Source organism: Crocodylus siamensis, chromosome 1 (genome assembly GCF_052110815.1).
Source record: "Crocodylus siamensis isolate JL-2025a chromosome 1, ASM5211081v1, whole genome shotgun sequence".
NCBI classification, from domain to species: Eukaryota; Metazoa; Chordata; order Crocodylia; family Crocodylidae; genus Crocodylus; species Crocodylus siamensis.
Window position 1 is genome coordinate 100,204,349 of NC_143395.1, and position 14,521 is coordinate 100,218,869.

At 42.5% G+C, this 14,521-nt stretch overlaps 1 long non-coding RNA gene across 1 annotated transcript in view; it reads right to left on the reverse strand.

Annotated features, from left to right (window-relative positions):
• Window positions 1–9,152, reverse strand: part of LOC149873099 (uncharacterized) — a 121,604-nt gene extending 112,452 nt beyond the window's left edge. The window contains exon 1 of the long non-coding RNA XR_016441270.1: window positions 8,989–9,152. This is a non-coding gene — a long non-coding RNA (uncharacterized LOC149873099). The remainder of the gene's footprint in view (window positions 1–8,988) is intronic.
• Between the last annotated feature and the right edge of the window lie 5,369 nt (window positions 9,153–14,521).

The following is a 14,521-nucleotide window of genomic DNA, read 5'->3' on the forward strand; positions in this document are numbered from 1 at the left end:
CGTGACCCCCTGTGAGCACCAGCCAGAGAGTGGAAGCACTGGATGAAGTACCATGGCCATTTCTGGGAGCCTGGCTGCTTCCAGGAGTGCTGCAGCCACTTTAAAGTTGATGAGATTGGCTACGTGGGGTTCCCTCCCCTTCCCCCCCAGTTGCTAACTGGTTGCTGGGGGGGCATGTGCCCCCCCTGGGACTAAGGTGGCACCAGTCACCCATGGTCTTTAGAAACCTGAAGAAGAATGTCTTACATTTGAAGGCTTGTCTAACTCTGCCACCAGTATGCAGTTGGTCCAAGGAAAGATATCACCCTAAGAAATTCTTGATGATTTAAAACAATACAGTATAAAAGAAACAAGGCCCATGGCCATCTACCTTCACATTGTCCTCATCACAAGTCTACTTCTTAGTCTGGCCTTTGCAAAAGTAGCTACCAAAGTCAGTGGATATTCATTTCTGCCATGAGACAGAGCATTATTTTTTTCCTGTCCCTAGGTGCATCTACACATGTGCTTTACTGAAGAGTAGACTTACTAGATCCTTAGTAAATTTCATAGATTTCATAGATTTCAAAGACATTAGGGCTGGAAGGGACCTCGGGAGATCATCGAGTTCAGCCCCCTGCCCAAAGGGCAGGAAGTCAGCTGGGGTCATAGGATCCCAGCAAGATAAGCATCCAATTTACTCTTGAAGGTGTTCAATGTAGGTGCTTGAACCACCTCCAATGGCAGACTGTTCCAGACCTTGGGGGCTCGGACAGTAAAGAAATGCTTCGTTATGTCCAGCCTGAAACGGTCTTGCAGGAGTTTGTGACCATTCGACCTCATCATCCCTTGGGGCACTCTGGTGAACAAACGTTCCCCCAGATCCTGGTGGTCACCCCTGATAAACTTATAGGTGGCCATCAGATCACCCCTGAGCCTGTGCTTTTCCAGGCTAAAGAGTCCCATGGCTCTCAGCCTGTCATCGTAAGATCTGTTTTCCTGACCTCTGATCATGCGCGTGGCTCTCCTCTGGATTCTCTCAAGCTTCTCCACATCCTTTTTGAATTGTGGAGCCCAAAACTGGACGCAGTACTCCAGCTGCGGCCTCACCAAGGCCGAGTACAAGGGGAGAATGACGTCCCGGGATTTGCTCGAGAAGCATCTATGGATGCAAGCCAGTGTTTTGGTCACTTTACTAGCTGCAGCATTGCATTGGAGGCTCATGTTCATCTTGTGGTCAATGATGACCCCCAAGTCTCTTTCTTCTGTAGTGCTTTCCAACGTAGCACTGCCGAGCCTATAAGGATGCTGCAGTTTTTTCCTCCCAAGGTGGAGAACCTTGCATTTTTTGGTGTTAAACACCATGAGGTTCTCGTCCGCCCATTTGCTGAGCTTGTCCAGGTCAGCCTGGATCACCCGCCTATCTTCTGGCATGGATGCTTTCCCCGGCGAACTTGGCCAGTCCACTCCTGACTCCAATGTCCACATCATTAATGAAGATGTTGAACAGGATGGGTCCCAGGACAGAGCCCTGAGGGACCCCACTGGTCACAGGGCACCATGATGAGTGACTGCCATCGATTACAACCCTCTGGGTCCGACCACAGAGCCAGTTTCCCAGCCAGCGGATCGTGGTGGAGCCAAGGTCACAACTGGCCAGTTTGGCCAAGAGGTGATCGTGGGATACCAGATCAAAGGCTTTTTTGAAGTCAAGATATATGACATCAATCTCTTCTCCCCTGTCCAGGTGATAGGTCACCTGGTCATAGAAGGAAATGAGATTGGTGAAACAAGACCTACCTGCAACAAACCCGTGCTGGCTATCCCTTAGAATGTTAGCCTGGGCCAGTCCATCAGGGATTGCCTCCTTAATAAACTTTTCTAGGATCTTCCCCAGGATAGAAGTCAGGCTAATGGGCCTGTAGTTAGCCGGATCCACTCTCCTCCCTTTCTTGAAGATCAGCACCACATTGGCCTTCTTCCAGTCTTCGGGCACTACACCAGAGCGCCAGGAGTTTTCAAAGATCCGTGCCAGGGGCTGGGCTATGATGCTTACCAGCTCCTTGAGTAACCTGGGGTGCAGATTGTCAGGGCCGGCTGACTTGAAGGTATCCAGCTTCTCAAGGTGTTCCTTCACAAGGTCAGCATTTATGGAGGGTAGGGGATCCCCATCACCCGGATCTCCCTGTCCCATAGCAGGCATGGGCACCCCATGGGACTGATGAAAGACTGACGCAAAGTACCTATTTAATAGGTTGGCTTTTTCCTGGGCGTCAGTTGTCAGTTGCCCCATCTGGTTTAGCAGGGGTCCAACATTGCCCTTGCTTTTCCTCCAGCTCCCCACATATCTGAAAAAGGACTTTTTGTTGTCCTTGATGCTTGAAGCTAGTTGGAGTTCAGTTGCACCCTTGGCTTTCCTGGTTTGCTCCCTGCAGGACTGGACCAGTGCAGAATAATTGTCCTTGGAGGTGAATCCTGTCCTCCATCCTTTGTAGGCTTTCCTTTTTAGCCGCAGGAGGTCCGCTAGGTCCCTAGAGAGCTAGGAGGGCTGCTGTGCCTTCTTGCTGCCTTTCCTCCGTGTTGGAATAGATTTAGCTTGTGCATTGAGGATCGCTTCCTTGAGAAGCAACCACTCTTCTTGAACTCCCATCTCCCTGGGGTCATGGTCCCTGAGGGCCTGACTGACAAGCCTCTTGAGCTTGTCAAAGTCGGCTTTTCTGAAGTCAAGGACTTCTGTGTTGCTGACTGACTTGCCAGCTTTACGGCAGATGGTGAAGGTGATCAGCTCATGGTCGCTGTCACCCAGCTTCCCATCAATCACTAGGTCGCCGATTAAGTCGTCCCCCATAGCCAGTACCAGGTCGAGCAGCGCTTTGCCTCTCATTGGCCCATTGACTTCTTGAGTCAGGTAGAGGTCATCCACGCACGAGAGAAAGCTTTGCGACCGCTCGGATTTTTTTGAGTGATCCGCTCGGATTTTGCTGTAAAGCATCACAGTCTACACATAAGCTGGGATGCAGCAGATAAACTCTACCATAAGATAGTTTTGTCAGATCAGAGACGGTACCTCTTTATGGTGAAGTAATTACATGCGATCAAATGCATGTGTAGACTATCACAGCAGCTGGCTGGGGCACTGCAGACTAGCCCTGCACTGTAGCACCTTCATGCCCCACTGCTAGCATAGGGCTGTTCCACCCCAGTTCAAATTGGTGTGGTCCCAGACACATGTGTAAATGCTTCACGTGGGAGCAGTTGCCTTCAGATAGAAGTACAGTGGAGTTTATCACTCTGGCTGAATTGCATATGTAGATGCATCCCCTGACAACTAAAACCCAATAAAGACCAGTCTTTTGTTAGCATGTATGAGTGTTACTTCCTAACATTGAAACTGCCATGCCATGCATGTACTTAAATTCTAGATTTTGGAAAGTTATTTTCTCTCAGAAAAAGCAAAATACTCTTGGTCACTCAAATTTCCCCCCCAAGACACAGAACATTCTTTCTGTGCCTGGACAACTCTGCTAGCTACTGCAGAAGGGAAATAACTCCTTGTTATGTGTGGATTGCACCTGGGGAGGCACTAAGATGTGCTCAGGATAGTATAGTGATTGTAGTAATAGTTGGCACCAGAGTGAAAGATGTTAAGGATTATTGCACTTTCCTCGTGACACTTACCTATGCTGTCTCAGCATAACTTATCCAGAGTCTCTCTTTGTGTCTGTGGCAGCAATTGTTAAAGAACTCTGAAGCAGAGTTGGCTGAACTTTTTGTCAGAAGTATTTTTACAACAAAAGGTTTTTCAATTTGAATGAATGTTATCATGGAAAATATTCTTAGTTTTCTTTAGTTTCAAATTTTTCAATTTTTATTAAAAATGTTGAAATAAAACATTTATTTCAGTATTTGATTCTGACTTTTTTATTTTTTTTTCTTTAAATTTCCCTTTTTTTCTCAGTGGAAAAAGAAGTAAGAGTTTAAGAGGAAAGGAAAAGACTATGCAAAGACCTCCAAAACCCAAGTCAATTCTGTCAAGGCACAGCTGTAGAGCCAATTGCATGACAAATGTCACTTCTGTCAGTGCCCATAGGTTCTTACTAATGCAAAATATGACTCCTATTCTTATTCATCAGGTTAACTAGGGACATATCATTTTTTACTGTCCAAAAACTGCTCTGGATCACTTCAGAATGACAGGGTTTTGTAATAAGATCCCCACCTATTTCTTTTTGAGCTGCTATATCTATACTACATCCAAAGTTTTAATTCACTCTTTTTGTTTGTTTTATTTATTGAAGTCTTTCCATTCCTTTGGTTGTAATGGAACTTCTTTTCTCCTTAGGTAATTTAATAACTATGTGGGCGTTGGTTGGATTTCCTTAATCCTGTAAAACAAAGCAGGCTTTCTGTAAGAATAAGGATATTTAATGTAACACTGGCCAAAGAGATACAGCAGTATCTACAACACTTGCTACAGTTAATAGATCATGAAGTATCAGGCAGCCAGAACTCCTTAAACATTTGTATAAAGGGATCGGCTTTATCCAGAAGTTACAAATGGTGTGTAATGATTACACATGAGTTTGCTGAGCACCAAAGGAGTCTCGTATTAACAATAATTCCAGCATAGACAGACCAGTGAATCCCTTCTAAGAGAGTTTATATCAAACTTTACTGCTCTGTCTTACTTATTTAAAGAAAGCACCACTGCATTTTAAAATGTCTAAATTAGCTGGAAATTGTACAACTAATTTAGAATGAAATGAAAAAAGTCTATAAACACAGCCGTCTAGAGAAGACCAAGTGGAGAACTCAGACAAGAATACGAGTCCATTGGGCAAGGTATTATCTGAAGATTTTAGAGACCTGAGTTCAAGTGCCTGTTCTGTCACAGGCTGCCTGCATGACCAGGGATAAATCAGTTAGCTTCTCGGTTTCCTTCTATAAAGTGGGGATGATAATCATTACAATTTTAAATAAATAAATATTTGGAAGACGGGGAGGCACTCAGGGTAAGTATACACAGATATTAAGGGTTAATCTTGAGGTTGTCTGGCTGTCCTTAACCAGCTACAGCACATAAGCTGCCCTTCCTTACCCACATCATACTTTGAGTCCACACCAAAGGTATCTTCACGTTGTTATTATTTGATCATGACACCAAAATGATCCCACATTTCCTTGTGGAGCCTTTTTAGAAATCAGTCTATGAACAATTTGTCTCTTTCTGGGTTTGTCTCTACTGACAGGCATGACAGAGAGAAACTGACATAAGTAAGGGCTGGAACAGTGAACTCTAAGGTTGCTACAGGTTGTCTTCTTATGCCCAGGAAGTACATGGGCAAGTTTCAAACACATTAAAAAAGGGGAAGGCTAGTAGTCAAAAAGGGGTGTGGTCAGCTTCCTATCAAGATATTCAACAGAGCTGCCAGGGTCAAGCTAGACTGCTGCTAGAAGATCAGGTTTAAGGGTTTACATTATAGATATTTGGTAGACTGAGGAAGAGCTGACCCTGCCTGTCTGCTACAAGGACCCACTGCTACATCTATAAGCCAGTATAAATTAAAGGAGGCATGCTGCTTTAAGATCAGGGACTGAACTGATATCAAAACAGCACATGATTAGAGTATGCAAAGACAAGGTCAGACTTGATTTACTGAAAGTGAAATTCTCATCTAAGGATTCAATCCAAGCATCTATCTAAGGCATGAGAGGAAAACATTTAGCATATAATGAAGCAGAAACAAAGACTAGAGGAAAGATTAGATGAAAGTTAAACAACTGGAGTGGGTGGAAGGAAGAACTTATACACATTCGTTCATTCATAGATCCTGAACTTTTGGTGGACCTAGGCTGAGTGTTGTCAATTTTATTTTGAACTTTTAAAAGTTATGTTTTTTTCTCCATTTTAGCTCTTTCCAGTTGACACTTTTAATATTATAATAATCTTGGTAAAATTGCTATATCAACACTCTATGTAGAATAAATCGAAGTTACTTTCACCTTTTATTGGAAAAAACCCCAAGCTGTTCAGAAAATCTCCCATGGCTGAGACATTGTTGATGAATTGCTGATGAAACTCTTTTGCTTCTTATGCTACTTACTGAGAGTGTCTATACATGCAGTTACTGTGCAGTAACTTACTGTGCAATAACCTACTACGCAGTTAGCTATTTTTAGACCAGCATCTACACACGTAGGTGTTACAGCACAGGAACGCTGTGTGTGCACCAACTTGGGATCTCCTGAGTTGGTCCACACAAACAGTTACTGCACAGTAAGGCAGTTACACATGCCTTGCTGAGCAGTAACTACTCGGGAGTATATTTGCTACCTGCATCAGGTAGCAAATTTACTCCTGAGCTGGCGTAAGTCACCATACTTACTGCACAGTATGGGTACACATGTGTAGACACACACCCATACTGTACAGTAATTTTGGGTTACTGTGTAGTAACGGTGCACATATAGACTTGCTCACTGATTACTTTTCTCTTTGGAATTATCGTCTTAACCAAGAGGTGCTAGGATGGCAATTATTTCCTCTATAATCCTTTCAAAAGATTATCTAACTAAAACAGTTGAAACTGTGGTGCATTATAGCAACCTGTGGATTTTATTTTAAATGGAACGTGAGTTATCAATTGTGGGTGAAACAGTGAATAATGTATAAAACCCTCTTTCTCAATGGATATGCCCTCCATTTTCTTGGAATCAGCTGGCATTAACACCCATTATTGGAGACAAACTAAACATTGAAATGAGTGGAAGGTGGAAGGATATTTTACGGTGTAGACTTGTTTTGTTTGTTTGCTTGCCCTGAGTTGCAAGATAAGATTTAGAATTCCATATGTTAGCAAAACTGACCAAAACCAAAGCAAACTTACTGCTTTCAATACAAAATTTTACTACCAGCCCTAGTTCATGCACTCACTTTTTCAGCTTCTTTCTTTCTACGATTTAATAAATAATGTAATGTATAATGTAATATATACAGTGCATTATAACAAAAATAGCTTTTTAAAATGACAGCATAGATACTTGAATCACTTCCATCTCTTTAAATCTTAATATTCCTAGCCAACACTTCAAAAAGGATTTTTTATCCCCCAAATTATTATTAAAGACCAGCTGTTTTATAGAAACTTTTTTAGAAATAGTTAATGATTCCATATTCTGGACTAAATTATCAATTGGTGTGCACCTACACTGAACACCTTCAAGACCAAATTGGATACTTATCTTGCTGGGATCTTATGACCCCAGCTGACTTCCTGCCCTTTGGGCAGGGGGCTGAACTCAATGATCTTCCGAGGTCCCTTCCAGCCTGAATGTCTACGAAATCTATGAAATCTATGAAAAATTACTGGCAGTTGAAATCAATGGAAATATATCAATTTACATATGCTGATGATATGGCATCCTATAGTTATATAATTTTATGAAACAGCCCTTTATTGTAATTCCATTTCCATTAAGGTCTATCTTGCAGGAACAGAAGTAGCTGTGTGTGTTTGTATGCATGTGTAATGTGTATATGCATACATATGTGTATACATACATGTTCAAGGGGAAAAAATATTACAGTAAAAGAACAACGTTGGTTAAAAGAACAAGGATACACAATTTTTGCCACTGAGTAAACACTTTGGGAAGAAAAAAGCCATTTAGATTAAACTGATATTTAAAGACACACTATAATATTTTTTTCCATCACAGTGATCACATCTACATGAGATGTTGACTATGCAGTTGTTACTGCACAGCCATTTAGTACTTGTATAAACAAGTGCTCAATGACTTTTCAGTAACTGGAGTTACTGCACAGTACTGTTGCCAAATGGCTTTTAGGTAACACTGAATGTGTCTACACATTCATTAATATGCTATAGTTATTGTGCATTAAGTTTAGTACTTGGTTAACCAATGTGCAGTAATGTTTACTACTATGCACTAGCACTGGCACATGCCTATTTAGTGACATTTATTGTGCCATAGCTAAATACTACTGCACAGTAGTATATTAGCACTTGCCCGGCATGCTACTGTGCAGTGTTATTAGGCTACTACATGGTTAGTGTCTTGTGTAGATGTGCCAACTGACTGTGCAGTAGCATCACATCATGTATTGCTAGATTTTCCTATTGCTTTGAGGTGTGCTCATTTATTAGGGATACATTTCTAGGGTCTTTGTAATTCTATCAATGTGCTGCTTTTGTTACTTGTGTTTCTATATGGAGCTGTATCTCTCCCTTTGCAAGCCCTCACCTCCAATGGAGCTATCTTGTAGGACTCAGTTCTGTGGGGCTGGGTTCCTCCAGTCCCCAAATCAGTCATACACACAAACACACACAGATTAACGTGACACACCTGACCTGGCCAGGTTGATCAGCATGGACAGGCTGACATGCTCATCGGCCAAGAATCAGTTCATGAGAGCAACAATAACTACAGTCAGACACAAGCACACAGTTAAACAGAATACCTCTGAATCCAGCTGGGTGTCCAGATGACACCCTCGTGGGCCAGCATTCAGTTCATTAGGACACATCTGAGCCAAACTGGGTCAATCAGCCTGTACAAGCTGCTCCCCTTATGTGTTTCAAACTCAGCACGTCCCAATCTTTTGCCCTAACTGTCCTAATAGTGGTAGCCTCTTGATGAGTGGACCCCACAGTATTTCTGGGCTTCACAGGGATCTTTGGCTTAGGTAAAAGAAGCATTACTGCAGAGCAAGTGGGGAAGGGAAGTAGAGAAGGAAAAATACACCCGGTTACCACCAGTTTGACTATAAAAGTTATTTATTGCTAAGTATATGAAATTTATTATGGTACCAGTAGTAATGGACATGCAAGGGAAAACAAACAAAAGCAATTACAATATTACCCTGGTTTCATTGAGTATTTGGGGAAACCTAGCTCAAACTTAATGAATAAAATTCAGGTTCAGAAAGCTATGCCTGGAGAGAAAAAGAAAAAGAAAGATAGAGAGTGAGAGCTAGAATCTCACCATTCGAAGGCACTCGGGTGATTTGTTGATAAGCAAAGTTCTCAGCACAATCCTTGAAGGGAGATGATCTGTTTCTCTTAGCTTCTTGAGAACAACAGCGGATCGCATCAGACAGATTTCTCTCTCTTGAAGCACACTGTTTGCTGCTTTACAGCTTCCTTCTACCCTTAGTCTAGCCTCTTCAAAGCATTCTTTTAATTGTGTAAATCAAGAGGGTCCCAAGCCATAACTGACAGGGAAAATCCTGTTATATAAACAGTTTAAATTTAAATTAATTGCCTTTTTCAGTGACAAGGAGTTATCTGGTTTGGAACATCTCAAGAAACTGATTAACAACCAGGAAAAACATTAAGTTTTAAGGAGTAACCAGACACCTAGGAGCCAGCTTGAAATTATTATGAATATATTGGAAACATCAGTGTTTTGTATTTTACCTGTTGTGAATAAGCCTCAGCCTAGCATGACTCTCAGCTTTTACTGTAGTCTTTTAACAGACTTAAGGGGATTACTTGGAGTGTTCCTAAACTTTGTGGGGAGGACTTCCACCAGTCATGCTGGGGAAAGTATGACAGCATTTGTGGTCAGGGCTCCAACAGACTGGATGCGGTGATGAACCTTTAACTATTGTTCAAATGTTGCCTGTACCCCCTTTGACTCAGGCTCTTGCCTCAGCATTCCCTAACCCGGCAACCTAGTTTTAGTCAATCAAGTTTAAATAGGCCTCCCATACTGGGACCAGGGAATGTACAGCCCGAGATGCCTATTAAACTTTTCTTCTGCTCAGTTCTGGTTAGATGAGGTGTGTGTCAGGGGGAAGAGGGGGAAATAGAAAAAGTCCTTTGTAAGTCCAGCAGGCTGGGTGCCAGGGCTCCCTCAGGAACACAGAGCTGACAGCTAACACATGCTTCATGCCACACAAAGCTACTGTGCAGTCAGCATCTCGTGTAGACACAATCAGTGTCACTTCAGAGAAGAATAAAGTTCTTTGGATGCATGGTTCATTTTCCTATTTTAACATGTTTTAATTTCTTTTAAATGTAATCTTGTTCCCTATTTCATTCTTTTCCCTTTTATTTTAATTATTTAAACTCTTGTTATCTTACTGCATTCAGCTGGAATTGGTTCAGATGGAAATTTTATTTTTATACTCTGAAAGACTTGAGAGTGACAATGCTAATATTAAAGACCTTTCCAAAAAATATTAGAAAACTTTTATTGCTAGATTAATATTTTAATATACTTATATTTAAAGAATAACAAATCATAAAAACAACACATTGCCTTTATGAAATTCAACTAATCATGTAGTTTAAGAAATGATAAGCATGAAAACTGGCATAGTGCTGGGCTATACTTGAAATCAGACTTGTTTGGAAAAAAAGCACTCCTTCTATAGTAGTGTTAATGTTGTAGCCGCGATGGTCCAGGAATGATGCAAATAGCAAAGATTTAGTCCAATAAGATATATCACCCCCCCTAAAAAATCCCTGTCCCCTTTTTTACTATTTTATCCAAAATAGTTAGATTCCTAGGCTTGCCATGCTAGGTATATCACTATGCGTCAATATATGTCAAATATGTGTCAGTATAAACCAGCAAAAATGTGCCCAGTGTATTGGGCTATACCCTATCTCTCTCATTAGGCCTCAAATGTGCAGCTGCTGATGTCCATGACCAGGAGTAGAAGGGCATCCTATCTCACCTATGTAAATGCAGAGTTCTCCTATACATTCAGTAAGTGTACATATACAGCTTGTGTGACCAAGAAGCAAATCCCACTTTTCCCTGAAGGCACACAAAGCTCTCTATATTCATTCATTTTAATGTGCAACACTTAGATACCTTCAGAGAAGGATCCTACATTAAGGCACATCCATCCTGCTCCTTCTGTCTGCACAAGGCCAGTGCATCTTAACATGATTTCCTCTGACCTGAACAGCTAGACATTGACACAGGTAGTGGCATAAGGATCCTCTTCCATAGATAGGCTACTGGTTTGATCACTAGTGCAGGATATTCAGAGACTGGATTCTTGGCCCCACTATTAGATTTGGAATTAAGATCCACACTTCCTGTGTACTAGCACAGTTTTCTACACCAAAACTATGTCATGGCTGTGATCACAAATAAGTTGTACCAATACAAGCAGGATGGGATTGAGGTCTGCAGTAGAGAGGGTGATCTGCAAACAAATGGATTGCAGGTCACTAGCATCCCCACTCCTTTCTGTGTAACCCAGATATCTGGCATGATTCTCTTGGATCGTCACGCTCAGGTGCATTTTTAGAACCAGCATCAGAACAATGACCTTTGTTGACCCCCCACTTTAATTGTGGCAGGTTAGGGTGCTGCCTTGTAGTTGTATGATTTGTCCCAGCCGCCTGCAGAGGGTTTAGATTGAGAGTGTGGTCAGGGGTAGAAAGGTAAGAAAATTTATTAACTTAAGAAAAACACAACTACGCATAGTAACAAGACAAATGATGACAGACAAAAGCAATTCATGTTGACAACTTATCGGCAGTCCCTCTGATGCCTGATACACAGCAAGCTTCTCTTTCCACAAAGTTCAGTAAGGTCAGGCGTCCCCAAACAATGCTGTCTGAGGGGTTCCAGGAAGGACCCTGGAATGCAGTTCTTGGGCTCCTCGAGGTCCACTGATCCAGGCAACAGCTAACTAATCCTTTTCACAGAGCTGCATCTTCCTTCTGAATGGTTTCCAAATATTTCAGCTGATTTGTAGCTTCTGAAGGACACTGATAATGTACGACCACTTAGATTCCTTTTTCTTCTACTGTCCTTAGACTGACCAATACCAGTATAAGCCTTGCATTCCTTTGATAAGGTAATTTTAACTGCACCACAGGGCCTTACTACTTCTAGGCTTTGTTAAATTTACTAGGCTTTACTTTATACAAGGCCTCACTACAGCTTAAACTATAATTAGGTTTTTAGCAACAACTTATAGCTTAATATGTAAAATACAAAAAAACACTTGGTCTAATCTTCATAGAGCCTTCAGCAAGCACTTTTATCACAAAGACATACTTTTCAGCTATCACATGATTTGTGCAGTTTTAATAAGTTAGACAAAAATTTGTATGGGATGGTTTGGATAGCATGATCCTACATAAAGCAGGGTGTTGGATCAACTGACTTCTGGAGGTTCCCTCCAGTCCTACTTTTCTATGATGATTCTGTGATGATGATAATGGAGAGAGTCAGATGGTATCCCACAAGACCGTTTCTTGACAATCAAGAGAATGCTGACTATACGTTTTGAAATGAAGCTGGAGATTTTGAGGTTTGCTACTACCAAAGCCCTGGCCTGTTTATTCCTCCTTCTAGATATAGGTGCACAGTCATTCCGGTGAAGGGTTATGAGTCATGTATTCCAACAGCCTCCTCCTGCATGAAGTACTGCAATGAGGACTGCCACTGAAATACATTCCAAATAATGCAGGCTGAGCATCTATTACAGCCCTGTTGGGAGGGAATTTCAAGTAGAGGGATCACCAAGTGAAGAAGCCTGCTCTCTATCTCACTGTTGTTTCTGCAATTCCCCCAATGCACAAATAACAGTAGAAGCCAAGGCTTACATCTCCCATCTTAGGGAAGCATTCATCTTCCTGAGCCACGGCATCAGGCTTCCTCTTCTTTCTGTCCCCAGGATATTTTTCCACTTGCCTGCCCAACAACCTAGCCTCAACAGGAAGGTGGTCTCCATCCTGTGTCTCCTAGTACATTGCTCTCTTATGATGTAAGAGGTCAGGGGTTAAAACCACCACAAGGGAGGTGCAATTAGAAACTAAGAGCATTTATACACATACCTTTTATGCATCGCAATGTGCTGGAGATCTGCCACTTCAGAGCAGACTTGATTAATCCAGTTTGCTCCGCAAGTGAGTTGATGCGAACTGCACTGCACCATGTGAAGTTGTATAAGTGGCAAAATGCACATCAGCATGCAGAAAATGATGGTGGTGCACTTTTGAACTAAAGCACCTCCAATGTGTTTTAGTTCAAAAGTGCACCACCACCATTTTCTCAGTACTGATGCACATGTTGCCACTTATACAACTGCCAGTGCTGCAGTGCCAGGTGCTTTTCAAAGTGCCCAGCACTGCAGCACTTACATCTGTAAAAATGCCCAAAGTGTTTCCAGACTATGGTAGCTTCTTTAAATAGTAAGATAATGGGCAAAGGATGGATGCATACAAGTGTCAGACAGTTGCTAGGCCTGGTTTTTGGCCATCTGCAGTTCTGGGTGTTTACCTAGCACTTCTATCCATCCATGGCAGAGTTGAAAGACATTACTTGTGTTCATAGCCTCAGATAAAGCTTAGTACAATTAATAAAGGACACATATGCAAACATTTGCTCTTATAGGCCACATCCAGATGAGCAAACACATGCCTGTTGTGGTATCTCAAAACAGTTTGAGATGCTGCAAAAGGCATGACACAAACAAAAAAATGTTCCCTGCATTACATATTTGCAGTGTAGGCTCTAAATTTGATACTGGGAAATCCCTGTATAAAAAATAAAATAAAAAACACACAGGAAAAAAGCATGCAGGGTGCACTCCTGGAGCATGAGGCAACTGAAGGCTGGGTCCTCCAAGAAGGTGCTCTGGCACACAGTCAGAACATCTCTATGCCTGCCGTGTGCCCCTGCTGCTCCAGCACACTGCCTCAGTGTGCTGGGGGAAATAGAAATAAGGGAAGGCTGCAGCAGTGGCTTGAACCCAGGCTCTGTCCCTGGTAAGTAGGGATGTGGGGGGACTATGTGGGTGGGGGATTGTGTGTGGGTTGGGAGGCTATGGGGGGGCTGTATGGGAGGAGTGGGTCTCCTGTCCACTCTCCATACCATGCCCAGCCCCCCACCCCCGCATAATAGCAGCAGTGGTGGGCCATCAGGGTGCTCATGGCCCATGCACTGCATCGCCTGAGACCCAGGAACTGCACATGGCACACAGAGCCAGCCCGGTCTGCCGGTACACACCTTCCAGCAGGACCAGGACCAGCTCTGATTTTTCTATGATAAAATAACCAAGAGCAAATGCTGAAGCATATTGATGTTTAGATGCATTTTATTATGATGATAGAGGCACTGGTAGGCTTCGAAATTGCTTTAAAATGTAAATACATCAATAAAACATTGCCTAACCAATCTCTCTCTATATAGTGATGTTTCATTTTAATCATGAAAGAACGTGGGTTTGGCGTATTTTAATGAGAGAATTTGAGGAGGGTTTTATCAGATCATTTGCTATTTTTGAACAGAGAACACCAGGGTCCCTGCTGTTAAGGCAAGTGGCAGGACCTAGGCAGAGGAGCCTGCCCAGGGCCAGTACTGAGGACCCTGCCAGAGGGTAGATGAGGTGGCTAACTGCCTGGCAATTTGGGACCAGGAGGACATGTTTCGACAGTTCAAAGCTGGCCACCATAATGAGCATATCTTCCGGGCAATAGCTGACCAGATGGCACAGTAGGGGCACCAAAATACATGACAACAGTGCCGCCTGAAGGCCAGC